The sequence below is a fragment of the Choloepus didactylus genome, chromosome X, assembly GCF_015220235.1.
Source record: "Choloepus didactylus isolate mChoDid1 chromosome X, mChoDid1.pri, whole genome shotgun sequence".
Lineage (NCBI taxonomy): Eukaryota > Metazoa > Chordata > Mammalia > Pilosa > Megalonychidae > Choloepus > Choloepus didactylus.
In genome coordinates this window covers 162,530,332-162,557,638 of record NC_051334.1, presented here as the reverse complement: position 1 = coordinate 162,557,638, position 27,307 = coordinate 162,530,332, and the positions used below count along the sequence as shown (strand labels likewise).

At 37.7% G+C, this 27,307-nt stretch overlaps 1 pseudogene; it reads right to left on the bottom strand.

Moving 5' to 3' along the window:
• The window catches only part of LOC119522436, a 127,078-nt pseudogene extending 105,475 nt beyond the window's left edge, over positions 1-21,603 (bottom strand).
• Positions 21,604-27,307: the final 5,704 nt, after the last annotated feature.

Below are 27,307 nucleotides of genomic sequence, written 5' to 3'. Positions count from 1 at the left end.
ATGGATGGGCTCTGCTTGAACTGTTCACTTTCCTCTCTGAAAAATTTACTCTTTCTGTGACAAACAGATAAGAGGTAAGTGACTCAGTGCTGTCTAATTTCCTCTGCCTTTCGTGACCAAACATCCCAAGGGGTGAGGGCTCAGGGACCAGCCTCACTCCCCACCCAGGTCAGGGAAGATCATTCATTGGCATTAATCATGGGAAAATGAGGCCATTTTAATAGGGTGCTCTCATCTCTAGGTGAATGTGGAGATGTTGTGGCAGGATGGAAAATAATTGCATTTTCTCCTAAAGCCGCCGGAAATAATTTCTACTTTAATGGTGAAAACAGGACGCCTTGCATCTCTGGATGTTTTACATTGCAGGCTGTAATGATCAAGAAAATGTCTTTCTTTTAATAGCTAATCCTCTGATGCTTTGTGCCTGGGAAGGGTAAGTTGATGTGGCAAATTACCTTTGTCGAAGAGAGAGATTGAGCCAGGAACAGCATCCTTGTTTTTCCCACTGCATCACTTATCTCTTGTTAGTACAGCAAGAAAATTAATTGGTGCTTGTTTGCAACAGGACCTTTCTTGAAAGGGCGTGCTTTACCAGGCACAGCCCCACCCAGATGCAGAAAAACAAGAGAGATATCCTGGCTCACCCCTGCCCCATCTTCTCCCGACGTGCCAGTCTCCTTTAACTGAATTTGATGGTGAGATCTCGATTTACATGCACACTGTCTCGCTCCCTCCTCTTTTCTCTTCTCACCTCTCCTCCACCAGCAACTCCTAGGAGTCCCACAGAGCTGGGATTAGTCTGTGCTATTGTCAGCATGATCCAGTGGACTTTCCTTAAGAGACTGGTTTTTCCAGGAAGAGAGCCTGAGCATAATAAGCAGGCAGGGAGAGAGGACAGAAGTAAGTGGATACAGAGTTGCAACTGGACCACCCTCAGACCACCCACCCAGAGTCATAATGTTACCTGGGACCAGCACTGGACATTTGCAACCTCTTGACTTGGCCCCTTCTTCCAACTTCTCCATTGGGGATATGACATTTGAATCCAAGTGTGTAGAGTTAAATATCTATCATATTCTTCCTTCTTATATGAGTGGAAGCTATGTTTTACCTTCTCTTGTGTTCACATTTAATACAAGTGAGGAGGTGTTCACAATAATAATAAATTTTTTGCAAATTGTTTTGGCATCCTTTCACTTGGAAAGTCTTACCACATAACAATTGTTTCTGAAGGTCTCTCATCTCAGGTATTTGACACTGTGACAAGTTTAGATTTAAACGTGTTACCATTTTTTCATTAGTTTTCAATGGAGCCATATTTCTTTTTTATTCTACAAATTCTTCTTTTGGAATTTGTTTTAATGCTGTTGTGAGACAGTCTTACCAGTATGGTTACAGCTGATACAATTTGGATGGATAATTTATATTTTGACATACATACATATATATGTATATGTATAAAATCACCTAAGGCTGCCATATGCTATAGATTGTCCCCATCTTTTCTCTGAAAATGGATTTTTGAGATGGCTGCTTAAAATAAAAGAAATATAGTTTGGGGGCTACATTTTTTTTTTTTGTATGGGAAATTCATTACCCATTGAATTAATGGATGCTATAGGAAAATATGTATTAAGTCAGTCTTGATTTAGATATTGTATGCCTATGTTGTGGATATTTAATAAAATCTCTGCCTCACGTGGGAGAAGAGAGGAAAATGCTCTAGCCTATATACATTAAAAACCTTTAGGATTAATTTTAATGAGCTTTCCTTTCTTGCATAATAAAAGGGAAAGTATGTAAAGTTGAGGTAACTTCCTGGTGGTATAATTTCATCAGATAAAGTTTGGCATTTAGTTATACTTTCTGCATGACTTCCAAAGGAATATTAAAAACAATTTACAATGTAATGTTCAAAGAACATAATTAGCTCCAATAATCAGAGCTCACATTGATGTCTTATTTCTGACACAGGTGCTTTGGTCACCTTTGAAGGTGGGATAATATGAACTCACAAAGTCTTCCAATGAAATCCTTTAGTCTTCTGCAACAAACATTACAAACTTATATTAGGCTTTGGTGTTTGGCAATATAAGTATCAAGAAATTTGCTATCATACAGAATTGCAAAATGTGAGGTCAGAATAGACCTTTGAAAGAATCAGGTTTAAACTCCTTTTTTTGCAAATGGGCAATCTTGAGAATAAAGAGGTGAAGATACCCAGGAATGTAGTGGCAGAGTTCAGACCATTGCACTATGACAATGGGTAATTGGCCTGTGTACATAATTACTGATTCAGCTCTTGCTTGTAAGCCCTATTATGGTCCTCATGGCTGCATCTATTAAAATGTATCCTCAACCCCAGACCTCACTCTTTTTCCATGCTACAGTCTTATACTGCTAAATAATGTGCTTTGGTCCCTTATTGGCTTCCCACTGAGGCAGAATAAAAAAATAGGAGGGGATGGATTTTGCTTTTGAAAATGAATTTGAGACAAGGTTTTACTTTGCTATGTGTTAATTGGCATACAATAGAATTTCCTAATGTAGCTAAATGTAAAAATATAAATCTTCAACCAATAATTTTGCATGATATTTAGTTTTGAACCATAGGAATTTTAAAAGAATGATTTTTTAAAATCATAAATTAAAGAAGCTTATATGCTTCTAGAATCCAAACCCTTTGGCTTATATCCAGCTTTAGCTGGTGATCTTTGGCTCTGTTCTTCATGGGAGCCTATATATTAATGATTCTCCACATTGATTGCCCATCAAAATTGCTTATGCAACCTTTATAAAATATTCACTTACATGAAATTCTAGGACAGGCAAACTAATCTATAGTTACAGAAAGTAGATCAGTGGTTGCCTGGTGTTGATGATGGGGAAGATTGACCAGGATGGGATAGGAGGGAACCTTTTGCTGTGATGCAAATATTCTATATCTTGAATGTGGAATGGTAAGTTACACAGGTGTATGCATTTGTCTACTTTCATTGAACCATACACTTAAAAGGGTGCAGTTTTGGATGAAGATTAGGTCTTAATAAAGTTGATTACTCTCCAAATAAAAAACATGTGTGAGGACCCACCTCCAGAGATTTTGGTTAGGTAGATCTAGTATGGGGCCTTGGCATCAGCACAGGGTATCTGACGACCAACATGGCTCAGAACTTCTTTTCTCAATACTAGAGTCCAAGGTAAGCTTTCTCTGATTAGCCTATGAGCTTTCAAATTAAGTATATTTATCTCCTCCATTTAAATAAAGACAGCACAGAAATACAATTTTCAGAGGCATGTTTAAATTAATTGACATGAGTAAAACGACTTCTTTAACCCTTGTGAAATGCAAAGTGAACCTTTTTTTTTTTTAGCTTTGTGCTCTCCTCTCAGGAATGTGGGCTGTTTCCTTGTCCCAGAGTGTTGGTTCACTCTCCATTGCTTTCTACATTCCCTGTTTCTACAACATAAAATGCATTGAGTGAATGATGAGAGATTGAGGGGCATGTTTTTTGGGTGGACCAGAACTGCCTAATCTTAAGCAGGCATGCACCTTTGAAAAGTGCAAGATTTTAGAAGAATTAATTGGGGTACTATTTGTTGAAAGCATTGTGTTGCAAGGCCTTGGAGGACTTTGAGATCTTAAGTTCTATGGTCCCATTGAATTGGCACCTAATTTTCCCCAGAAAATGTGGTGGATTTAATTATACACCCCAATTTTATACACATTCTTGATTTTGATCTGCATCCTAGTGGTTGTGAACACATTGTAAATAAGGTCTCTTGAAGATGTTATTTTAGTTAAGGTGTGGCCCAACTGAATAAAGTTGGGCCTTATTCATAGATTTCTGGAGTCCTTTATAAGAAATTTAGTCATAGAGGGAGAAAAGCTATGAGAAGAGCCAGAAGCTGGAAATCAATGGACCCCAGATGAGAAAGGAGAGGACATAACTATATGATGGGAAAGCCAAGGAACCCAAGGATTTCCAGGCAGCCAGAAGATACCAAACCTGGGAGGAAGCAAGCCTTCTAGCCTCTGAAAACATGAGTCAATAAGTTCCTATTGTTAAGCCAACCCATTCTATGGTATTTGTCTAAGTAGCTTTGTAAACTTAGATAGAAAGGTACTACTCAAAGCAATGCAAATCACAATTTGAGCTTTTGAGGACTCTTCAGCTACTGGGTCCCAAAGCCTCACACGGGAGCTGCAGATGAAGTCACTACATATCTGGATACAGGACTCAAGGTTTCATACGTGCCCTTCTTACCCTTTGTTGTGACTATCTCCACCTCCAGACTAAGGGATCCTCCAGGGCAGGAATTGTCCATTTCAAATCTGCATCCCCACTGTCAGCTCTAGACAAGGTCCTCAGGAAATGTTTGTGGAATGGACAAATGAAATTCAGAAGCCAAGCACTTGTAACCATGTGGTAGAATATATAAAATACAAGTGCATTAAAAAATGCAGCAATACCCACAATTAATGCCTTTGTATTAAATTCTGTTTCATTCTTTTGGATTATATTTTGGGTTAGTTTCCCCATGGTTGGATTGTATAGTCAAAGAGTATGAACATTTCTCAATACATTTAATGCATACATACCATTAGGCTATGTTCTATGTAGAAGTGAAAGGCCATGGAGCTAATGTATTGGGACAATGGATAGATCTGGTTGACATCATCTATCAACTTAATATCTGTTTTCCACATGGGATCTAAAAGAAGGCCTGTGCTCCAGGCTTCCAGAAATAAAGATCTTCATTATTTTATTTTGCAGCAGTCTGTATTCCAAGGTAGTATTGCCATATCTACATAGACTTCTCTCTCTCTCTTTGTTTATGTATATACAAGTATCTAATGGTTGTGTTTCTACCAATGGAATATTCTTTTGAGCTAATAAAATGCAGCAATTGAGATAAGGATGCACAAAAGAATCACAGTTTGATGACTGAATTTATTTTCTCTGGAAAGATCCCCAAATTCAAGTATTCCCCTTTGGGGTGCCTGTTTTGGTATATGTAGCCCCTGTGGTAGGAAACCTTGGCTTGCTAATCCTTATTGGTATAGCACCTGTGCTGGTTTGAAGCTGTTATTTACCTGAAAAAAGGCCATGTTCTTTTAATGCACTCTTGTGGAGGCAGACTATTGTGGGTGGCACCTTTTGATTAGGTTGTTTCCATGGAGATGTGACACAGCCCATTCAAGGTGCAGCTTAATCCCCTTTCTGGAATCCTCTATGAGATGATTAAGGACAGAAAAAGTCAGTGAACTCAGAGAGAGAAACATCCAGAGAAGCTTAGTGGAAAGCCTCCAGAAGAACTGAGAGAGCCACTGAAGCCAGGCGCTGAAAACAACGAAACCCAGGAGAGAAGGACAAGTGGATTCTGGCTGTGTGCCTTGCTATCTAACAGAGGAACCCTGGATGCCAGCAGCTTTACTTCAGAGAAGATATCATCTTCCTCTTGATGCCTTAATTTGGATATTTTCGTGGCCTTAGAACTGTAAATTTGTAAGCAAATAAACCCCTATTTTGAAAAGCTAACCCATTTCTGGTATATTGCATTTTGGCAGCTTTAGCAAACTGAAACAACCCCCATTTACAAACTGCCATGCACTTCTTCTGAAACTTATCCTTAATAGATTTCTGTTTTTCCTCTGCCATAGTCTCCAAGGTGCTGGTGAATTTTTTGGCAGAGAGGACCATTTCCTTCTACTGTTATGTGATCCAAATGCTGACATTATTGCTCTTTGAGACTACAGAATATTATCTCCCAGCCTCCATAGGTAATTACTGTTACATCACATTCAGATATGCCACGTTATATCCTATCACTATATTCAAAACTTGTTGCAACCAACTAGTGGTTGCATAATGCATGAGTGGAATTATCAATAATGTGTCTTGGGGAGGATTAGCCTTTATACTTCACTTTTCCAGGTCCAAATCATCAATAGCTTCTTTTATGATATTCTCCCACTTTTTGTACTCTTCTGCTCAGATACCCACTCATATTTTTTCCATTTTGGGCTTTGTCTGGATGAGCTCTCTACTGATCATCATTGTCTCCTACATTTTCATTGTTGCTACTCTCCTGAAGCTTCAGTCAAATTGAAAGCCATTTCCACTACCTCTTTGCACTTGACTGATGTCAGCCTCTTCTATGGGAACACTATAAATATAAATAAATATGTGTATATATATTACATTCTTCAGTCCATAACTATTTTCTGGATCAAGACCAGATTGTATATATTTTCTACACAGTGATAGGTGCTTTGTTAAATCTATTACCTATAACTTAAGTAGAGAGGAAGTGATGGATCCTTTGAAAGGGGTTTTATTTAAGTTTTAAGGCCACTATGGTTAAGAATTACACCAGCAGATGCTTAAAAAACTGTTCTTATTTTCTTAATGTTTGATACATGATCATATTACCTTAGAATAAATTTTTCCTCTGACCCCTTATACCACTCTTCTTTTGTTTCTTCCACATCTAGTTTTATTTTGAATTTGTGTTTTTTGGAAACCATCTAAAATCCTTCTCCTCTGAGGTAAATACCAGATGACTTTAAACATTTAATGACATTTTGGACATCAGAGTCTAAATTTATAAAGAAGAAGAGAGAAAATTCACATTTATTAAGCATGTATCATGTTCCAGGCACTTTATATTCAACATCATATTTAGTCCCTGAAACAAATCATTAATATAGGTATCATTGATATAGCCTCATTTTTCACTTAAGGAAACTGAGGCCTAAAGAATTAAGTGATTGTCCAAGGTCATACAGCTATGTATTGGAGGAGATGGGACTCAAAGCCAAGTCTATATGAGTCTATGTTTATGGATTGCTCTCATAAATCTCTCCTTCACCATAATTTCCAGTAGGCATTCCCCTCTTAGCTGGTTCAGAGTGTTAAAGCATCATTCACTTATCAGTGTATTTAATTAAAATATTTGTCATTTGCTTATTGAGTAGTCTGAATTAAGATTGTATTAGATTTTAAGCTCACAGGAGCAAAGACCATCTCCCTTATCAGTACTGAGAGCACTGTAAGCAGATATATAGGCATACCTTGGAGATATTACAGGTTCAGTTCCAGGCCACTGCAATAAAGTAAATATCACAATATAGTGAGTCACATGACTTTTTGTTTCTCAGTGCATATAAAAGTTATGTCTGCACTATACTGTAGTCTATTAAGTATTCAATAGCTTTATGTATAAGAAACCATGTACATATGTTAATTTAAAAGACTTTATTGATTAAAAAGTGCTAATCATTACCTGAGCCTTCAACAAGTCATAATCTTTTTGCTGATGGAGGGTCTTGGCTTGATGTTGATGACTGCTGATTGATCATGGTAGTTGTTGCTGAAGGTCTGAGTGGCTGTGGCAATTTCTTAAAATAAGACAACAGTGAAGTTTGCCACACTGATTGACACTTCCTTTAATGAAAGATTTATCTGTAATGTGCAATGCTATTTAATAGCATTTTATCCACAGTAGAATGTCTTTCAAAATTAGAGTCAATCTTCTCAAATGCTCTTGCTGCATTATCAACTTAGTTTATGAAATATTCTAAATTCTTTGTTGTTATCATTGATCATCCTTGTCTCCTAAATGTTCATTGTTGCTACTCTCTTGAAGATCTGTTCAGCATTAGTCAAATTCAAAGCCATTTCCATTCCACAAACATTATACAAATATATAATGTTTATATTTTACATTATTCAGTCCATAACTATTTTCTAGATCAAGACCAGATTGTATACATTTTCTACATGGTGATAAGTCCTTTGTCAAATCTATTTTTTAGCAATGTTCACAGCATCTTCACCAGGAGTAGATTCCATCTCAAGAAAAAAACATTTTTTATTCATCCATAAGAAGCAACTCCTAATCCATTCAAGTTTTATCATGAAATTGTAGCAATTCAGTCAAATCTTCAGGCTCCACTTCCAATTCTAGTTCTCTTGCTTTTTCCACCATGTCTGCAGTTACTTCCTCCACTGGAGTCTTGAACCCCTCAAAGTCATTCATGAGGGTTGGAATTGACTTCTTCCAAACTCCTGATAATGTTGATATTTTGACCTCCATGAATAATGAATGCGCTTAATGGCATCTCGATTGAAGAATCCTTTCCAGAAGGTTTTCAGTTTACTTTGCCCAGATCCATCAAAGGAATCACTATCTATGGCAGCTATAGCCTTGTGAAATGTGTTTCTTAAATAATACCACTTGAAAGTAGAAATTCCTCCTTGATCCATAGGCTGCAGAATATTGTACCAGCAGGCATGAAAATAACATTCATCTGATTGTACTTTTCCTCAGAGCTCTTGAGTTACCTGATGCATTGTCAATGAATGCTAGTATTTTGAAAGGAATCTTTTTTTCTGAGCAGTATATTTCAACAGTAGGCTTAAAATATTATAAAGAGATGTGCTGTCATCCAGGAACATTATTTGTTTTTCCATTTATAGAGCAAAGGCAGAGTAGATTTAGCATAGTTCTTCAGGTCCCCAGGATTCTCAGAATAGTAAATGAGCATTGGCTTTAACTTAAAGTCACCAGCAGCATTAGCCCTTAACAAGTGCCAGCCCGTCCTTTAAGACATTGAAGCCAGGTATTCTCCTCTCTAGTTCTGAGTCCTAGTGGCATCTTCTTCCAATAGAAGGCTGATTCATCTATACTGAAACTCTGTTGTCACCTTCATCAATTATCTTAGCTAGATATTCTGAATAACTTGCTGCAACTTCTACATCAGTACTTGCTGCTTCACCTTGCACTTTTATGTTATGGAGATGGCTTCTTTCCTTAAGCTTATGAGAAAACCATTGCTAGCTTCAGCCTTTTATTCTGCAGATTCCTCACCTCTCTCAGCCTTCATAGAATTGAAGAGAGGTAGGGATTTGCTCTGGTTTAGGCTTTGGCTGAAGGAAATGTTGTGGCTGGTTTGATCTTCTACCCAGACCACTAAAACTTTCTCCATATTAGTAATAATACTGTTTCACTTTCTTATCATTCATATGTGCACTGAAGTAGCAATTTCAATTTCTTTAAAGAACTTTTCCTTTGCTTTCACAGCTTGATTAACTGTCTGGCACAAGAGGCTTAGCTTTTGGTCTCTCTTGGCTTTCAACATGCCTTCATCACCAAGCTTAATCATTTCCAGCTTTTGATATAAAGTGAGAGACATGTGGCTCTCCCTTTCACCTGAACACCTAGAAGCCATTGTAGGGTCATTAATTGGCCTAATTTCAGTGTTGTTATGTCTCAGGGAATAGGGAGGACTGAGAAGAGGGAGTTGGGGAAATGGCTGGTTGGTGAAGCAGTGAGAACATACACAACATTTATCAATTAAGTTTGTCATCTTATGTGGGCACAGGTTGTGAAGCCCCCAAAGAATTATAATAGTAACCACAAAGATCATTGATCACAGATAGTCATAACAGATATAATAATAATAGTAAAGAATTTGAAATATTGTGAGTTACCAAAATGTTACACAGAGACACAAAGTGAGCGCATGTTGTTGGAAAAATGGTGCTGATACACTTTTCCAATGCAGTGTTGCCACAAAACTACAAATTTTTTAAAAAGCAATATTTGTGAAGTATAATAAGGCAAAGTGCAATAAAACAAGGCATGCCTGTATATGAAATAATGGCATCAGGTTTACACATTTCTTCATCCACAATCCCATAGTTATTTCACTTATACCCCTTTTTTATATTTTTGAGGTAGCTCAAGTACTCTGTCCACAGTGGAACACACATTCAGATCTGCTGAAGCTACAGACTTCTTGAGATCATGTGATTGATTTATCTCAAATCCCAGACTCAAGACATAAACTTGCTCAAGATCTTGGTCTTATAGGCAAATTTTCATTCAGTCATTTCACAAATCATTTTCAGTTTATAGCCTCTGCCTTCTAAAAGTCACATGTCCCAAAGTCCTCTATTTCCTTTAAAATGGAAAACCAGCAGCAGAGAAACATGTCATCCTCTTTGGTAGTCCCATTTGCAATTTAGGGGTTGCAGGAGATGATTTTTTATTTTCTCACAAACATTTCAGACTAAACATATTCTTCTCTGACCTCCTTCTGACCTTCAGATATGACTTGGGCATGGAAATCTCATTTTGTTGTTGTGGCAATAGTCCCATCCCATTACCTTCTTTCATGTATACCCTTATTTTTGCTTGTGTCTTATTATCTTATTTTTGCTTGGTGAGTGTGTTCATGGGGTGGAGAGAAATTATGCATATTTACCCTGCAACAAGAATCTTGCTGTAATTTGGAAGTGGCAAGGAAGGAGCAGCCATATTCCTCAGGGCACAGACAACCTGTAGCTAGCTGACAGTATAAATACTTGCTTTCTCTTAGAGACCAAATTTCTATATGTGAACCAGGATAAGGTGAGGGGTAGATTAAAAGGGCAGGGTCTCAAAGCCCCTGCTTCAGCTTTAGTTAGAGTGGTTATGTTTCTACATTTTTAATATACATTAACCACTCTCTTAACTGACCTTGAGGTATACAACTCTCTAGAGTAAAAAGACTCTCTATTTCATGTGTAATGCTTTCTGATCAGTTAATCAATTAATCTAGGATTACTCAACAAATCAGCAGAATATCAACTAAAGCTAAATGTTCTGTACTGAAAGATGAAAACTTATTTATTCAATTCCACTTACTGAACACCTACTCTGCTATGGGGATTATACTCACTGGTAGGGTTACAGAGATTAATAAAAATAATCCCTGAAGTTGTATATGTGAATTATAGTGTTTGTTCAAGGTTGTGTGCAGCTAGCTCTCATATATTCAGAAGACAGAGCAATAGATGATGGATGATAGGGAGGGAGGGAGGGAAAGAAATAGTGGTGTGCAACAGGTTAAAGTCAGTGGATCAGAGTATTGGGGGAGGGGGGTCAGGGAATGCTGGAGTTCTGTGTATGGGGTTTGTATTGTTTTTGTAACTGTTCCTATAACTTGGAATTTATTCCAAAATAAAATAAAAAAAATAATCCCTGAGTCCAAAAAAGCTCAAGATATATGGGATATGACCAACAATAGCCTGATAATTATAATTCAATGTGGTATGTAATGTAATAGCAAAATAAATAGCTATATGAACCCAAAGGTGGGAAAGCAGTAATTTTATCTGGAGAGGTGTGAGAATTTTGAAAGAATTCACAGAGAATTTAACAGTCAGATAGAGCCTTAGAGAAAGTGCTGAATGTCTGTAGGAAGAGAATGAATGGAGCCAGTATTCCCAGAGGAGCATGCAACATGTACAAAGACAAGAGTCATGCAAATCCATAGGATGAGTGTTTAGTGGAGTTAAAATGTACAGTGTTCCAAGAAAGACATGGTCAGTAAGTTATGGTTCATATTTCTGGAAATATAAGTCAGCCCAGGTGGTAGAGGGTCTTAAATGCTGAAGAACTTGAGCTTTGGTAGGGCACCTTTGTAGGGCTCAGAGCAGGTCAAGGTACATGATTGTTTTGCTTTAGTTTTTTCTTCTTCTTCAATCTAGTGTACTTGAATGAATGCTGTAGCATTTATCTCAAAGGGTTTTTGTGAGAATCAAGTTATTGTTTGGAAATAGCTTGTGAACTTTAACATGGATCTATAAGGTGCTTTGGACCATCATCATCAATTCTTTTCTTCTTTCTTTATTCTTCCAGTATCTATAATCTAGCATGTAGGGCTTGGTAGAGGGGTAAAGGAGACAGACTAAAAATTAGAGAACAATTATTAAACACTGAGCACTGATTATACAACCATGAACTTATTCATGGAAAAACTCTGTATGTAAGTGGTGAAGTATTGTGGGAAAAAAAGTAGTGTCTTTTTTTTTTTTGCTTGCTTTCTTATGGGGAAATGAGTCTTACCTACAATATTAGGGTAGTATTGGAGGCAGAAAATGGACAGGAAGAAAAAACCAAAGGAGCACAGTAGCCTGAGACTCTGGCTCCTTTATGTGCACATACAAGTCTAGGAAGTTGATACAAGTATCTTTTATGGCAGAGTGCACCATCTCCAGGCAAAGATTTTTGGCTAAGTTGTTTCCCTAGTACTCCTTTCATGTCCTTGTTCCTTGGACTATAGATGAAGAGGTTCATCATGGGATTATGATTGTATACATGATGCAGCCACATTATCCCTTTCTGCTTAGTAGGCAGAAGAGGGAAGAAAGTAGACCCAAATGATGGAACCATAGAAGAAGGACACAACTGTGAAATGGGAGCCACAAGTGGAGAATGTAATTAGCTATTTCAATGGAGCTTCCCAAAATCTTCCCAATTTTCACATTTAAACAAGGAGAAAGTGGTCACTTGCATTGAATGCTCTTGAGAACTCATATAGGAATGTCCACTGAATTAAGCAACATGAAAGTAATATGTAGTGACTTTAATAAAATCCTTTTAGTGGCATTGACTGGGCAGATGTCAGCATGAAGAGTATTTGAAGATGTAGTTGGGGAAAACTTCTCAACTCTTCTAAACTACATAAATATGGAAATAAAAGAAACCCAATGAACCCCAAATAGAATAAATCCAAATAAATCCACTGTGACACATATACTAATCAGATTGTCAAATGCTGCAGAAAAGGAGAAAGTCCTGAAAGCAGCAAGAGAGAAGCAATTCACCACATACAAGGGAAGCTACATGAGACTAAGTATTGACTATTCAGGGCACTATGGAGGTGAGAAGGCAGTGGTATGACATATTTAAGATTCTGAAAGAGATAAATTGCCAGCCAAGAATTCTTTATCCCACAAATCTCCCCTTCAAAATTGAGGGAGAGTTTAAAATTCTCACAGACAAACAAATGCTGCGAATTTGTTAAGAAGAGACCTGCCCTGCAAGAAATACTACAGGGAGTTCTACAGGCTAAGAAAAAAACAAAGGAGAGAAAGATCTGGAGAAGGGCACAGAAATGAAGAGTATTAGTAACAGTAACTTAACGGGAAAAAAAGAGAGGGGGAGAAATATAGCTGACAAATAAATACCAAAAGATACAATGGCTGGTTCAAGAACAGCCTTCACAGTAATAAATTTGAATGTGAATGTGTTAAACTCCCCAATTAAAACATACAGATTGGAGGAATGGATTTAAAAGTATGATCCATTGATATTCTGTATACAAGAGACTCATCTTAGACCCAGTGAAACAAAGATATTGAAAATGAAAGGAAGGAAAAAAATACTCCATGCAAGCTTAGACAAAAGAATGCAGGGATAGCAATACTGATATCAAACAAAATAGACTTTAGATGCAAAGATGTCATAAGAGACAAAGAAGGACACTATATATTAATAAAAGGGACAATTCATCAAGAAGAAATAATAATCATAAATGTTTATGCACCAAATAAAGGTGCTCCAAAGTACATGAGACAAATGTAGGCAAAACTGAAGGGAACAATAGATGTTTCTAAAATAATAGTGGGAGACTTTAATACACCACTCTCTTCTATAAATAGAGCAACCAGACACAGGAACAATAAGGAAATTGAGAAGCTAAACAATGTGATAAATGAATTAAACTTAACAGACATATATAGAGCATTACATCCCAAATTACTGGGATGTACATTCTTCTCTAGCACTCATGGAATGTTCTCAAGGAAAGATCACATGCTGGATCACAAAGCAAGTCTCAATAAATTTTAAAAACTTGAATTTATTCAAAGCACATTCTCTGTCCATAATGGAATGCAAATAGAAATCAATAACCATTGTGCCAGTTTGAATGTATTATATCCCCCAAAATGCCATTATCTTTGATGTCATCTTGTGTGGGCAGATGTTATCAGTGTTGATTAGATTGTAATTCTTTGAGTGTTTCTTTGGAATGCACCCCACCCAGCTGTGGGTGATGACTCTGATTGGATAATTTCCATTGAGGTGTTGCTCCGCCCATTTGCAGTGGGTCTAAGTTGTCACTGGAGCCATATAAATGAGCTGATGGACAGAGGGAACTCAGTGCAGCTGTGAGTGAACTTCTGAAGAGGAGCTACAGCCAAGAGGGACACTTTGAAGAAAGCACAGGAGCTGTAGATAAGAGATAGTTTGAAGATGACCTTTAAAAGCAGGCTTTTGCTCCAGAGAAGCTGAGAGAGGACAAATATCTCAAGTGCAACTAAGAGTGACATTTTCGAGGAACTGCAGCCTAGAGAGGAACATCCTGGTAGAAAACCATTTTGAAACCAGAGCTTTGGAGCAGATGTCAGCCACATGCTTTCCCAGCTAACAGAGGTTTTCCAGACACCATTGGCCATCCTCCAGTGAAGGTAACTGGTTGTTGATGCCTTGCCTTGGACACTTTATGACCTTAAGACTGTAACTGTGTAACCAAATAAACCCCCTTTTATAAAAGCCAATCTATCTCTGGTGTTTTGCATTCTGGTAGCATTAGCAAACTAGAACAACCACCAAAGAACTAGAACACTCACAAATATGAGGAGCTTAAGCAACACACTCCTAAACAATCAGTGGGTAAAAAAAGTTGCAAAAGAAATTGGTAAATATATTGACATGAAAGAACATGAGAACACAATATATCAAAACATATGGAATGCAGTGAAGACAGTGCTGAGAGGGAAATTTATAGCAACAAATGCATACATTAAAAAGGAATAAAGAGCTAAAACCAAAGACTTCACTGAATAACTGAAGAAACTAGAGAACGATCCACAAACTAACCCTAAAAGAAATAGAAGAAATGAAATAACAAGGATTAAATCAGAATTAAATGTTATGGAGAACATAAAAACAATAGATAGAATAAATAAAACTGAATGTTTGTTCTTTGAGAAGCTCAACAACATTGACAAACCTTAGCTAGACTGTCAAAGTAAAAAAGAGAGAAGATCCAAATAAACAAAATCATAAATGAGAGGGGGGATAATACTGTGGATCCCAACAAACAAGACAGTTTAGAGGAAAAGGGTAATTTCCTGGAAACACATGAACAAGCTAGACTGACTGAGAAGAAATAGAAGACCTCAATAAACCAATCACAAGCAAAAAGATCCAATCAGTCATCAAAAACTTCCTAGAAATAAAAGCCCAGGGTGAGATGGCTCACAGGAATTTTACCAAACTTTCCCAAAAAACAAAAAAACAAAAAACAAAACTGAAACCACTTCTGCTCAAACCCTTTCAAAAAAATGAAGAAAAAGGAACACTACCTAACTCATTTTATGAAGCCAACCTTGCTCTAATAACAAAACTGGATAAAGATACTACAAGAAAGAAAACAAGCTAATCTCCCTAATGAATATAGATGGAAAATTTCTCAATAAAATACTTGCAAATTGAATCCAATGGCACACTAAAGAATCATACACTACAACCAACTGGGGTTCATTCCAGGTGTGCAAGGGAGGTTCAACATAAATCAATCAATGTAATGCAACACATTAGCAAATGAAAAGGGAAAAATCAAATGATCATCTCTATAGATGCTGGAAGAGCATTCAACAAAATTCAGCATGCTTTTTTGATAAAATAACTTCAAAGGTAGGAACTGAATGAAACTTCCTCAACTTGATTAAGGGCACATATAAAAAACCCACAGCCAGTGTAGTACTCAATGGTGAGAGACTGAGAGCCTTCCCCACTAAGATCAGGAATGAGACAAGGATATCCACTGTCACCAAAATTATAGAACATTGTGCTAGAAATTCTAGCCAGAGCAATGCTGCCAGACAAAAAAGAAAAGACAACCAAGTTGAAAAGGAAGAAGTAAAACTGTCATTTTTTTTTTCAGATGATATGGTCTTATATTTGGAAACTCCTGAGAAATCAATGGCAGCTAATTTAGCTAATAAACAAATTCATCACAGTGGTGGGATACAAGATTCATGTGCAAATATCAGTAAAGTTCCTACACATCAGAAATGACATATCTGAAGAGGCATTTAAGAAAAATTCCATTCACAATAGCAACTTAAAAATCAAATACCTAGGAATAAAGTTAACCAAGGACATAAAAGACCTCTGCACAGAAAATTACAAAACTTTACTAAAAGAAATAAAATGACCTAAATAGTTGGAAAGATATTCCATGTTCATGGATAGGAAGGCTAAACATTGTTAAGATGTCAATTCAACCAAAACTGATCATCAATTCAATGCAATTCCAATCAAAATTCCAACCTACTTTGCAGACTTTGAAAAGCCACTTAACAAATTTATTTGGAGGGGAAAGAGGCCTCAAATTGCCAGAAACCTTCTAAAAATGAAGAAAAAAGTGAGATTACTTAAAGTTCCTGACTTTAAAGCCTACTACAATGCCATAGTGGTCAAAACAGCATGGTTCTGGCATAAAGATAGACATATTGATCAATGGAATTGAATCAAGAGCTTAGAAATAAACCCCCAGTTCTATGGTTGACTGATTTTTCAAAAAGTCTCCAAATCCACTGAATTGGGATGGAAGCATCTCTTCATCAAATGGGGCTTGGAGAACTGGATATCCATATCCAAAAGAATCACAAAGGACCCCTACCTCACACCATATACAAAAACTAACTCAAAGTGATCAAAGATCTCAATATAAGAGACACTACCATAAAACTCTTAGAAGATAACATAGGTGTTCTAGTTTGCTAATGCTGCCAGAATGCAAAACACCAGAAATGGATTGGCTTTTATAAAAGGGGGTTTATTTGGTTACACAGTTACAGTCCTAAGGACATAAAGTGTCCAAGGTAACACACTGGCAATTGGGTACCTTCACTGGAGGATGGTCAATGGTGTCCCGAAAACCTCTGTTAGCTGGGAAGGCATGTGGCTGGCATCTGCTCCAAAGTTCTGGTTTCAAAATGGCTTTCTCCCAGGACATTACTCTCTAGGCTGCAGTTCCTCAAAAATGTTACTCTTAGTAGCACTTGGGATATTTGTCCTATCTCAGCTTCTCCAGAGCAAGAGTCTGCTTTCAATGGCTGTCTTCAAACTGTCTCTCATCTGCAGCTCCTGTGCTTTCCTCAAAGTGTCCCACTTGGCTGTAGCTCCTCTTAAAAACATCACTCACATCTGCACTGCGTTCCTTCGGTCAGCTCATTTATATGGCTCCAGTGACTCAACTAAGACCCACCCTGAATGGACGGGGCAGCACCTCCATGGAAATTAACCAATCAGAGTCATCACCCACAGTTGGGTGGGGTGCATCTCCATGGAAACACTCAAAGAATTACAATCTAATCAACACTGATAATGTCTGCCCACACAAGATTACATCAAAGATAATGGTGTTTGGGGGACATAATATATTCAAACTGGCACAATAGGGAAACATTTTCAAGACCTAATAATAGAAGGTAGCTTCTTAGACCTTACACCCAAAGCCCAAGCAACAAAAGAAATAGTAGATGAGTGGGAACTCCTCAAAATCAACAGTTTTTGGGCCTCAAAGGACTTTTTCAAAAAGTTGAAGAGGCAGCAAACTCAATGGGAGAAAATATTTGGATAGTATATGTCTGATAAGAGACTAATATCCAGCATACAGAAAGACCTCCTACAGCTCAATGACAATAGTCAAACAGCCCAATTATAAAATGGGCAAAATATTTGTGTTCTGGTTTGCTAACACTGCCATTTTTCAAAACACCAGAAATGGATTGGCTTTTAAAAAGGGGGTTTATTTGGTTACAAAGTTAAAGCCTTAAGGCTATTATGTGTCCAAGATAAGGCATCAACAGTAGGTTACCTTCACTGGAGAAAGGCCATTGGCATCTGGAAAACCACTGTTAGCTGGGAAGGCACATGGGTGGGGCCTGCTTGCTCCCAGGGTTCATTTCAAATTGACAATCACCAAACTGTCAGCCTCAGCTTTCAATGGCCATCTTTAGAATGTCTCTCAAAGCTGCAGTACTGAGTTCCTTCTATCTGTCAGCTCTTTTATATGGCTCCAGTGATTTAATTAAGACCCATCCTGAATTGGTGGGGTAACACCTCCTTGGAAATTATCCAGTCAATTTTCATGCCAACTGTTGATTCAGTCATATTTCCATGGAAACACTTAATCAATAGGTTCCAACCTAATCAACACTAATACATCTGCCCCCACAAGATTGCATTAAAGAACATGGTGTTTTGGGGGGCATAATACATCCAAACAGGCACAATATGAAAAGACATTTTTCTGAAGAGGAATACAAATGGCCAAAAAAAAAAAAAAAACACATAAGAAAAGTTGATCTACACTAGCTATTAGGGAAATGCAAATCAAAACCACAGTGAAATATCATCTGACACCAATAATAATGGTTGCCATTAAACAAACAGGAAATTGCAAATGCTGGAGAAGATGTGGAGAAATTGGAACTCTTACTCATTGATGGTGGAAATGTATAACAGTACAGCCACTGTGGAAGATAGTTTGGTGGTTCCTCAGAAAATGAGATATTGAGTTATTGTATAAACGATCAATTCCATTATATTCAGAATATATCCAGACCTGAAAGCAGTGACACAAATAAGCATTTCCACACCAATGTTCATAGCAGCATTGTTCACAATTGCCAAGAGATGGAAATAATCCAAGTTCCTTCAACAGTTGAGTGGATAAACAAAACGTGGTATATACATACAATGGAATACCATGCAGCATTAAGAAATAACGAGGTCCTGAAACATAAGACAGCATGCATGAACCTTGAAGACATAATGCTGAGTGAAATAAATCAGGCACAAAAGGAGACATATTGTATGTTATCAATAATATAAACTCCCTGAATAATGTAAAATCAGTGTCTTATAATATAGAATATGGGGGAACTGGAGTTAGAGAGAAGCTAGTGAATGAGAATGTTACCTAATATGTGCAGGCATGTTAATGAGGGTGAACTTAAAGGTATGAGAATGGACAAAGATTATGATAGTTCATTAATTTCATTATAAATATCAGTCCTGCATTGAAGGTGAACATGTTTTAAAAGGGTTGTTTAAAGGTATGTAGCCCATAAGTTAGCACTACAAATATAAATAAGTGCTTGCATGATCTACTTCTAAGGTATGACACTGGTATAAAGAGTTAAAAACAGAATCATGTATAGGCAAAACTACCTACTGCATATTATAGATTATATTTATTAAGAATACCTTACCAGTACCACACTAATGCTAGGGATAATCAGGGGTTGATATGAGCTTTGGGGTGTTTGGGGTTATGATAATTAAAATTGATAGTGATGATGATTGTCTAACTAAGTGAAGATAATGTGAGACATTGTTTATCTTGGACAGAATATGTTATGTGAAATTAGGAACCCACTACTTAATAAATCAAACACTTGATCTTGAGGCTTGCTCTAATGAAACATGTGGCTTTAAATGGGAGGCTAAACCTACTTAGAATTGTAAGAGTCAATTCCAGAGAACCTCTTTTGTTGCTCAGATGTGGCCTTTCTCTCTCTAATCCCAACTCTGTAAATATACTCATTACCCTCCCTCCTTCATGGGACATGACTTCCAGGGGAGTGAATCTCCCTGGCAATGTGAGAAATGACTACCATGAATGAGCCTGGCACTGGCATTGAGGGATTGAAAAGGCCATTTTTACAAAAGGAGGCAAAGAAAGGTAACAAGACATGGTTTCAGTGGCTAAGAGATTTAAAATAGACTTGAGATGCTGTCCTGCAGGTAACTCTTATGCAAGCTCTAACTAGATATTCCAAATGCCAACAGGATGCCAAGCCCTAATCAAAAGTAGACCTGAAAATACTAAAGAATATATAGGTCCATCTATAAGACTCTAAAAGTTTCACTCATTAACTTTACTTTTCAGAAACTTAAATCTTCTACAGTGTTCCTGTTTCAGTTTGCTAATGCTGTCATTATGCAAAATACCAGAAATGGATTGGTTTTATAAATGAGATTTATTAAGTTACAGATTTACAGTTCTAAGGCCATAAAAGTGTCCAAAACTAAGGCATTAACATGAGTATACCTTCACTGGAGAAAGGACCTTGGCATCCAGAACACCTTTGTTAGCTGGGAAGGAATGTGACTGGTGTCTGCTGATCCCGAGTTGTGTTCCAGCTCCTCTCTCAGCTCCCATGTATTCTTGGTTCTTTCTCCCAGGACATTTCTCTCAAAATGCTTGGGGGTCCTGCTTGGCATATCCTGGAACAAATTCTGGGCTTCACCTCTTAGCTAAATGTCCTTCAGTCTGCGTCTCCAAGCATGTCCAAGCATCAGAATCAGCAAAAACCTTTCAATGGCCATCTCAAAAATATCTCTCTCAGCTAGAGCACTAAGCTCCTTCTGTCTGTGAGCTCTTATAGGACTCCAGTGATTTAATTAAGACCCATCCTGAATGGGTGGGGTACATATTTCCATGAAAACATTCAATCATGAGGTCACACCCTAATCAAAAAGGTTAATCAATCTGCCCCTACAAGATTTCATTAAAGAGTATGGCTTTTTCTGGGGGACAGAATACATACAAACTGGCACATTCCACTCCCTGGACCTCTAAAGACATATTCTTTCCATATACAAAATACATTTGTCCCATAACAATATCACAAAAACTTAAATCCTTTCAGTCACAATAGGTATGTAAAAGATCTTATCAAAATTAGTTAAAGGCATGGTCTGTCCTAAGGCAAAATTCCCCTCTAGCTGTGGACCTGTGAAACCTAGAACAAGTTATCTGCTTCCCATATACAAAGTAGGGACAGTCATAGGACAAACATTCCCATTGCCATGGGGAAAAATTGGAAGGAAAACAGGATTCACTGCACCATAACAGTTCCTAAAACTTGCAGGGCAAACTCCATTCGATTTCAAAGTCTGAGAATCATTTACTGAATGATGTGTTATCCTTGGGGCTAGAGAAAGCCATAGTCCAACCCCTTCCAAGGGTCTTCATGGCAGTCCTATTCTCTCCAAAACCTGGCTGAGTGCTCCAACATATCCACACATTGAGGAGACCAACTTCTTGTCCTCACCTTTCTCAAGCAATGGAGTGCCACCTGGACTCTGCCTCTCTGGGGCAAAGGCTCTCCCCTCTCCAAACAGGGGACTAGTGGCCAGGCTCTCCCCAATCCCTGGGGAATGTGCTCCACACTCTGAATCCTAGGGTGGCAGCACTCTTCCTGAGCAGCAAGGTGGAAAGCCCACCCTCTGCCTATGGGGCAAACTCATCCTTTCCATGTGCATGGGTTGCTCTGCTCTCCTTGCCTGAGAATTCTTGACTCCAGACCTCAACTTCCATGGTTCTGTCTTTGAAGAAATTTTTCCTTCAATTTGTTCCTTCTCTGTCCCCTCCAGTCCAGACTGGCAGTGGCTCCATTGATATGTGTCTCACAAAAAATTTGTTGGCTTGGCATGAAGCACACAGGGCTCAAAACCATCAGACAACAGGAGTTCCCACAAATCATTTCTGGATAGCTCCATCTCCAATCCTGGCTTCTACTGAAATGGCTGGATGGTCTCAGGTTTCATTAAATCCTCACGTGGTGCTATAGCCTTTGGGGTTTCACTTTCTGGTTGCCCAGAGTCTTGCAAACCATCAATTTCTGGTTTCTTTATACCCAAGACTTCAATTTTCAGGTTATCCCTCTCCTCGTCCATTTTACTATAAGCTTCAAGGAGAAGCCAGGCTGCACTTCTGATATTTAGATCCAAAATCTCTTCACCTAAGTGTCCCAGATCATTGCCTTCAAATTCTGCCTTCCATCCAACTCATTTTTTTCCCCAAATTTTGCCAAATTCTCTGCAACTTTAAAACAAGGATTGCCTTGCATGGAATATTTTTTCCATCCTTTCACTTTCAATTTCTTTGTGTCACTAGGTCTTAGATGAGTCTCTTGTAAACAACATGTTAATGGTTCATATTTTTAAATCCATTCTGCCAATCTATATCCTTCAATTGGGGAGTTTAATCCATTCACATTCAATGTATTTACTGTGAAGGCTGTTCTTGAATCATCCATCTTATCCTTTGGTTTTAATTTGTTGGATATATTTTTACTCTCCCTCTATTTCCTTTAAGGTACCCTTACTAAGACTTTTCAGTTCTGTACCCTTCTCCAGACCACTCTCTCCTTCATTTTTTTCTCAGCCAGTAGAGATCCCTTTAGTAGTTCTTGTGAAAATTTTAAGCTCTCCTTCAACTTTTTAAATTCAATTTTATTGAGATTATTCACATACCATACAATCATCAAAAGTGTACAATCAATTGTTCACAGTACCATTATATAGTTGTGCATTCATCATGACAATTAACTATTTTTTCAATTTTGTAACATTTTCATTACTCCAGAAAAGACATAAACATAAAAAAGAAAACTTGAATCCTCACATACTCCTAAACCACCCTCTATTATTGACTCATAGTATTGGTATAGTACCTTTGTTACTTGTGCCAGTTTGAATATATTGTGTCCCCTAAAAGCCATTATCTTTGATGTAATCTTGTGTGGGGCAGACTTTATCAGTGTTGATTAGATTGTAATTCTTTGAGTGTTTCTTTGGAATACACCCCACCCAGCTGTGGATGATGACTCTGATTGGATAATTTCCATGGAGGTGTTGCTCTGCCCATTCGGGGTGGGTCTAAGTTGATCATTGGAGCCATATAAATGAGCTGACATAACAGAAGAAACTCAGTGCAGCTGCAAGTGAACTTTTGAAGAGGAGCTACAGCCAAGAGAGATACTTTGAAGAATGCACTGGAACTGAGAGAGGAGCTTCAGCTTACAGAGACATTTTGGAGACAGCCTTTGAAAGCAGACTTTTGCTCCAGAGAAGCTAAGAGAGGACAAACGACCCAAGAGCAACTGAGAGTGACATTTTGGAGAGAAGCTGAAGCCTAGAGAGGAACGTCCTGGGAGAAAGCCATTTTGAAACCAGAACTCTGGAGCAGATGCCAGCCACATGCCTTCCCAGCTAACAGGTTTTCTGGACACCATTGACCATCCTCCGGTGAAGGTACTCGATAGTTGATGCATTACCTTGGACACTTTATGGCCTTAAGACTGTAACCATGTAACCAAATAAACCCCCTTTTATAAAAGCCAATCCATTTCTGGTGTTTTGCATTCTGGCAGCATTAGCAAACTAGAACATTACTGTTGATGAAAGAATATTAAAATATTACTAACTGTAGTACATAGTTTGCAATAGGTACATTTTTCCACATATACCCCTCTATTGTTAACTTCTAGTCATAGTGTCATACATTTTTCTAGTTCATGAAAGAAATTTCTACTATTTGTACAGTTAATCACAGACATTGCCCACAAGTTTCACTGTGATATACATTCCCATATTTTCACCTCCAACTTTCCTTCTGGTGACATACATGACACTAATCTTCCCCTTTCCACCACATTCAGACACCATTCAGCACTGTTAGTTATTCTCACAATAACATGCTGCCATCACCTTTGTCCATTTCCAAATGCTTAAGTTCAACCTAGCTAAACATTCTGCACATATTAAGCAACTGCTCCCCATTTTTTAGACTCATTCTATATCCTGGCAACCTATATTTAATGTCTTTGAGTTTACATATTATAATTAATTCATATCAGTGAGATCATACAATATTTGTCCTTTTGTGTCAGACTGTTTCATTACATGTAATGTCCTCAAGGTTCATCCATCAACTGTTTCTTTTTTAATATGGTTTTATTCAGGCACCATACATTCCATCTCAAGTAAACAATCAATGGTTCCCTGTATAATCATGTAGTTATGCATTCACCACCATCACCATTATCTATATAGGAAATTTTCATTTCTTCCAAATAGAGAGAGGAAGAGTAAAAAAAAGTAGACAGACAAAAGAAAAATAAAGAAAAAAAATCTATAAAGCAACAAAAGAAAAGATAAAATTAAAATAAAGTACAATAAAAAAAATCAGACAGCATCACCAATGCCAAGAGTCCCATACCCCTCCCTTGTATCCCCCTCTTATAGGCATTTAACTTTTGTATATTGCCTTTGTTACATTAAAGGAAGCATAATACAATGTTTCTGTTAACTATAGACTCTAGTTTACATTGATTGTATTTTCCCCAATACCACACCATTTTAACACCTTGCAATGTTGACATTCATTTCTTCTACCTCATGTAATAACATATTTGTACATTTTATCACAATCCTTGACTGCTCTAGGTTTCACTAAATTATATAGTCCCAGACTTTAATTTCCATCTTTCCTTCTGGTGTCCCACATACACTAACATTCTTCTTTCAACCATATTCACAGTCATTTTTGTTAAGTGTCCTTACATTATTGTGCTACCATCCCTCAAATTTGTGCCACAAAACTCCCACTCCTGTCTTTTCCTGTCTGTCTGCAACACTCTGTTTACTATTTCCTGAAGAGCAGATATCTTGTTCAAAATTCTCTCTGGTCTGTTTGTCAGAGAATATTTCTCCATTTCATGAATGTTTTCTTCTGCCTCTTGAAATCTGCTGTTGTATGTCTCCATTGAGTTTTTCATCTCTTGTGTTGTGCCTTTCATTTCCATAGGTTCTACCAATTGTTTTTTTCAAATGTTCAATTTCTTCCTTATGTTCACCCCAAATTTTCTTTATATCCTTCCTCTCTTTTGTCATGTATTCCCTCAATTTGTTGAATTGGTTTTTTTATTTTTTATTTTATTTTGAAATAAATTCAAAGTTATAGGAACAGTTGCATAAACAATACTAACTCCATACACAGATTTCCATCATACCCTGACCCCCCTCCCCTGATAGCTCAATCCACCAACTTTAACATGCTGTCACATTGCTATTTCTTTCCCTCCCTCCCTCCCTATCTATCTATCATCCATCATCTATTGCTCTGTCTTCTGAACATATGAGAGCTAGCTTCACACATCCATGAACATACACTATAATTCACGTATGTACTTCCCATGAACAAGAACATTCTTTTGTGCAATCCCATTAAGCACAGCTAAGAAGTACAAGAGATTCAACAATGATACAAAGCTTACATTCTATATTTCCTTTTCCTTATGTCTCAACTGTGTCCCTTTGAGACACCTGTCCTCTGTCCTCCAATCCCATCCAAGTTCATCCTTGGCATTTAATTGTCATCTATTTCGACTGACTTTATTTTTTAATTGTGGAAACATATATACAGCCTAAATCTTCCCATTCCACCTCCTCCCTAGCCTTCCATTAGTGGGATTAATCACATTTAGAATGTTGTAATGCTCTTTCCCACCATCCATTACTAGAAATTTCCCTTCACCTCAAACAGCAACCCTACACTCATTTCTTAACTCCCCATTGCCCCTTCCCCCATTTCTCTTAACCCAAACTCTACTTTTTATCTCTATGGTTATATTCTCTGATAATTTCTTTGTGTTTACTGTGGGGCTTAAAATTAACCTCTTAAATCCATATCAATCTTGTTTTTCTTTGATACCACCTTCACTTCAATAGGACACATAAACTATGTTCCTATACTCCTCCATTCCCCCACCTTTATATAGTTGTCTAAAATTGCATATTTTACATTGAGTTCAAAACCACTGATTTGTCATTAGCTTTTGTGTATTTTATATCACATAGGAAGCAAACAGTGGAGTTACAGTTCAAAAATTATTGACTTCTATTTGTATTCCATTGTGGTTGGAGAATGTGCTTTGAGTATATTCAATTTTTTTTTTTTTTGATTTCTTGAGGCTTATTTTATGTCCCAGCTTATGGTCCCTGCTGGAGAAAGATCCGTGATCACTAGAGAAAAATGAGTGTCCTGGTGATTTGGGATGTAAGGTACTATATATGTCTGTTAAAATTCTCTATAGCTCTTTCTCCTTTCTTTGTGTCTTTGTTGGTAGGGCTCCTTTTAGTATCTGAAGTAGGGCAGGTCTTTTATTGGCAAACTCTCTCAGCATTTGTTTGTCTGTGAAAAATTTAAGCTCTCCCTCAAATTTGAAGGAGAGTTTTGCTAGATAAAGTATTCTTGGTTGGAAATTTTTCTCAGAATTTTAAATATATCATGCCACTGCCTTCTCGCCTCCATGGTGGTCACTGAATAGTCACAACTTAGTCTTATGTTGTTTCTTTTGTATGTGGTGAATTGCTTTTCTCTTGCTGCTTTCAGAACTTGCTCCTTCTCTTCAGTATTTGACAGTCTGATCAGAATATGTCTTGGAGTGGGTTTATTTGGATTTATTCTATTTGGAGTTCGCTGGGCATTTATGCTTTGTGTGTTTATATTGTGTAGAAGGTTGGGGAAGTTTTCCCCCACAATTTCTTTGAATACTCTTTCTAGACCTTTACCTTTCTCTTCCCCTTCTGGGACACCAATGAGTCTTAAGTTTCGACATTTTATTTTATCTATCGTATCCCTGAGATCCATTTTGATTTTTTCGATTTTTTTCTCCATTCTTTCTTTTGTTCTTTCATTTTCTGTTCTGTGGACTTCTAGGACACCGAGACATTGTTCAGCTTCCTCTAGTCTTGTATTGTGAATATCCAGAGTCTTTTTAATTTGGCCAACAGCTTCTTTTATTTCCATAAGATCTTCCATTTTTTTATTTACTCTTGCAATGTCTTCTTTATGCTCTTCTAGGGTCTTCTTTATGTCACTTATATCCTGGGCCATGGTCTTCTTGATGTCCTTTAAATCCTTTGCCATGTTTTCATTCCTCGATTGTAGTTCTTTGATTAATTGTGTGAGGTACTGTGTCTCTTCTGATATCTTGATTTGTGTGTTTGGAGTTGGAGTCCCCATATCATCTGGTTTTATCATATGCATTAAGATTTTCTGTTGTTTTTGGCCTCTTGGCGTTTGCTTCGCTTGATAGATTTCTTTCAAGTTGTAAAAAAAATACCTATCTAATTTTTCAGAAACACAGTTTGGTGGCATACACTTTCTCTAACTAACCAGCAGATGGCATCTGTGAGTCACCTATTCTCCTCAAGTCAGTTCTACACCTTGTCCCTGCAGTGTGTGGGGAAATGATTCTTGTGGGGTTCAGTTGGAGAACTCAGTTTGGGTGTGTTGCTGGAGCTGTTTCCCTGAATGTGGGGCATGTGTATGGGTGGTCAGGGAGGAAGGACAGCTTTAATATTCAAAACCCCCAGGTTCCCAGAGATTCAAGGCTGCCGCAAGAGTCTAAGCCTTCATTTCATTTCATCCCCAGCCCCTCTCTCTCACTGTCCCACAAACCACTGGACTTGGCGTAGTGTCCCTGGGTTCTCCGAGTGGGTCCCCCTGCCCAGCTGTGATCCCCCAGGACCTCTGCTGAGGGAATGCCATGCTACATCACCAGCGCGTGCCATCCCTCAAGGGAAGCCCTGG